This window comes from Euphorbia lathyris, chromosome 1 (genome assembly GCF_963576675.1).
Source record: "Euphorbia lathyris chromosome 1, ddEupLath1.1, whole genome shotgun sequence".
Taxonomy (NCBI): Eukaryota; Viridiplantae; Streptophyta; class Magnoliopsida; order Malpighiales; family Euphorbiaceae; genus Euphorbia; species Euphorbia lathyris.
This window is the reverse complement of record NC_088910.1, coordinates 80,919,752-80,923,490: the sequence shown is the minus strand read 5'-3', so window position 1 is coordinate 80,923,490 and position 3,739 is coordinate 80,919,752. Positions and strand designations below refer to the sequence as shown.

Below are 3,739 nucleotides of genomic sequence, written 5' to 3'. Positions count from 1 at the left end.
AAAAATCGTCATCTTAAGAAGGATAAAACAACTTAAAAAGGGGTTAAGTGTTAGTACCAAGCAAAGAGGTTAAGTGAAACTAGAAGCCTTAGTTTCTTTCATTATAAGTATTCTCTTATCTAAATTTTGTACAATTTTCATCTCACTTTTTAATTAAAGTCTTAAATTGGTTGTCCAACAAACTCTATCTTTTGATTGTTTAAATAATAGATAGTAAGCAAAAAGATTAGTACTTATAATCACCATCCTCGTGGGAACGATACTCTACTTTCACTTTATTACTTGATACACGACTAAGGTACACTTGCCTTCACGTGCACGTATACGTAAAACGCGCATCAAGTTTTTGGCGCCGTTGCCAGGGATAGTAGAATTATAATATTAATCTAGTCGAGCTGCTATTAATTTAGACGTTTTTTATGAACATAAGAAGTTTAAGTTGGCCTTTATTATTGCCCGATCCTGAAATTGAGCGTACTTTCCACAGGAACTTGGCTAATCGAAGAGCAAACATGGTGCAAGAGGAACGTTCCATCATGGATCTACTCACTCCGAACCGTTTGGACATGAATTCAAGTATCATGGAACCTACCATTAGAGCAAATAACTTCGAGATCAAGCCGGCAATGATCCAACTTATACAAAACTCCGGTCAATTTGGCGGAGATCCGAGAGAAGATCAGAACTCCCATTTAAATAAATTTGTTAAACATTGTTCTATGCTTAAGCAAAATGGGGTACCACCAGAAGCTATTAAACTAAAATTGTTTTCTTTTTCTTTAAGGGATGATGCAGCTGACTGGTTGGACTCTCTCGAGGCCAGATCCATTGGGACATGAGATGAGTTAGTTAATAAATTCTTAGCTAAGTACTTCCCTCCATCTAAAACGGCGATGTACAAAAACGAGATAAGTTCTTTTCGCCAAACTAAGAGAGAGACATTATATGATGCGTGGGAGCGATTCTGTCGACTATTGAAGAAATGCCCACATCATGGATTTGAGAAGTGGCAAGAGGTTAGTATTTTCTATAATGGTTTATCTTCCGCTAACTGTGCCACAATTGATTCCGCCGCAGGTGGAAATATCCTTAAGAAGACCCAAACAGAGGCCTATGATTTAATCCTAGAATTGGTGGAAAGGTGCTCTCATTGGCAAGCGGAGAAAAACCTCGAAACAAGAGCGGGAACATATTTGGTTGATTCGTCATCAAGATCTGGCATTGATGAGTTAAATAAAAAATTGGATCTATTAATGGCTAATTTGAACCAAAATAATTTGTGTGATTTATGTTGTTTAAATGGACATAAGAGTGAGGATTGTCAAGCGGCAAACCCATTCCTTAGGGATACCGCTAGTGCAAACTTTGTGGGTAATTTTAAGCAATCTAATCCTTATTCCAACACATACAATAATGGTTGGAGAAATCACCCTAATTTCTCATGGACTAATAATCAAAATGTGCAAAATCCGCAAAGACCTCCACCCGGATTTAATCCTAATGAAAAGAGAAATAATGGTGATGAAGCTTCGGCTATTGTAACAATTCTTGCAAAAATGGAATCTCGTCTTGCAGGTATGGAGGAGTGGAAGAGAAATCAAGAGACGTTTACAAAAGGGCTTGAAACGAGCATAAGCCAATTAGCAAAAGCCATATCCGAACGTCCTATGGGATCCCTTCCAAGCAACACGGAAACAAACCCAAGGGAGCATGTGAAAGCCATCACATTGAGAAACAACAAAGAGTTACAATCGGCTCTGAGCAAACAGGTAAAAGATACCACAGATGAGGTAAGTACTTCTCAACCTCAAGATTCATCTCCTCCTAAGCTTTTTGCGGATCCACTTGTTCAACCTTACAAAACAAAAATTCCATTTCCCCAAAGGTTGAACAAGGAGAAACAAGAAAAGCAATTCTCCAAATTTCTCGACATTTTCAAGAAATTACATATAAATATTCTGTTCACGGAAGCCTTAGAAAATATGCCCATGTATGCTAATTTTTTAAACGATATACTTTCCAAAAAGAGAAAATTGGAGGATAATGAAACAGTGAAATTAACGAAAGGATGTTCGGTTATCCTACTCAATAAATTACCACCCAAATTAAAGGACCCGAGAAGTTTCTCTATCCCGTGTACTATCGGTGGTATGTATTTCGAAAGAGCTCTATGTGATCTTGGAGCAAGCATAAATCTCATGCCATTAAGTATCTTTCGAAAATTGAGTTTAGGAGAGCCGAAACCCACTAAGGTTTCCTTACAATTAGCCGACCGTTCTCTAGCATACCCCAAAGGGTTTGTAGAAGACGTGTTGGTTAAAGTGGATAAATTCATCTTTCCGGCTGATTTTATTGTTCTTGATATGGAGGAGGATGATCGAGTCCCGATAATTTTGGGTCGTCCTTTTCTAGCAACTGGGAGAACACTTATAGATGTGCAACAAGAAAAATTAATTCTCCGGTTACAAGATGAGGAAGTGATTTTCAATGTTTTCAATTCTTTAAAATATCCTTCCGACAATATTGACAATTGTAATTTTCTTGATATAACAGACGAAGTGGTTAAGGATGTTTTTCAGGATAACATGTTTGAAGACCCATTGGAAAAAGTAGTGTTAAATGGTCTTGGGTTGAATCAAGAGGAGGTCGTGATAGATCAAGAAATAAAAGAAACAATTGCCAACTTGAATCATGACCCCGAGGATTGCATGTGGATCGATGATCAATATGAGAAACTCGTTCGAGAGGACAAATCGAGACCCAAATCATCATTGGAAGAGCCACCCGAATTAGACCTTAAACCCTGGCCATCTCATTTGAAATATGCATTTTTAAGTGAAAACTCAAACTTACCTGTTGTAATTTCTTCTTCTTTGACAAGTGAAATGGAAGAAAAATTGATTAATGTGCTCAAAGATCACAAGAAAGCTTTCGGATGGACATTGGCGGACATCAAAGGAATAAGCCCTTCTATTTGCACACACAAAATTTTCATGGAAGAACAAGTTAAACCGACGGCCCAACCTTAAAGACGCCTAAACCCAAGCATGAAGGAAGTGGTGAAAACTGAAATTCTAAAACTCCTTGATGCAGGTATCATCTATCCAATCTCGGATAGTAGTTGGGTAAGTCCGGTACAAGTTGTACCTAAAAAGGGAGGTATAATTATTCAAGCTAATGAAAAAAATGAACTAATTCCGGTAAGAAAGGTAACCGGATGGCGCATGTGTATTGATTACCGAAAATTGAATGATGCCACCCGAAAAGACCATTTTCCTTTACCTTTCATCGATCAAATGCTTGAAAGATTGTCGGGACATGCTTATATGTGTAATTTAGATGGCTATTCCGGATACATGCAAATCCCGGTTGCTCCAAGATCCAAGAGAAAACAACTTTTACATGCCCATATGGAACTTTTGCCTATCGTAGAATGCCTTTCGAATTATGTAATGCCCCGGCTACCTTTCAAAGGTGCATGATGGCAATTTTTGATGACATGATTGAAAACTTCATGGAGGTTTTCATGGACAATTTTTCCTTGTTTGGAAAAACATTTGATAGTTTCTTGCATAATTTGGAACTAGTGCTTAAAAGATGTGAAGATACTAATTTGGTTCTAAATTGAGAAAAATGTCAGTTTATGGTTAATGAATCAATTGTTCTAGGCCATAAAGTATCATGTCAAGGTATAGAAGTAGATCCAGTAAAGGTGGAGGTGATTGCAAAATTGCCACCG

At 37.6% G+C, this 3,739-nt stretch overlaps 1 non-coding gene across 1 annotated transcript; it reads right to left on the bottom strand.

The window, feature by feature from the left end:
- Window positions 1-893: 893 nt before the first annotated feature.
- LOC136216215 (small nucleolar RNA R71) lies at window positions 894-1,000 on the bottom strand. Its single transcript, XR_010683205.1, has one exon. It is a non-coding gene; the product is annotated as a small nucleolar RNA R71 (small nucleolar RNA).
- Window positions 1,001-3,739: the final 2,739 nt, after the last annotated feature.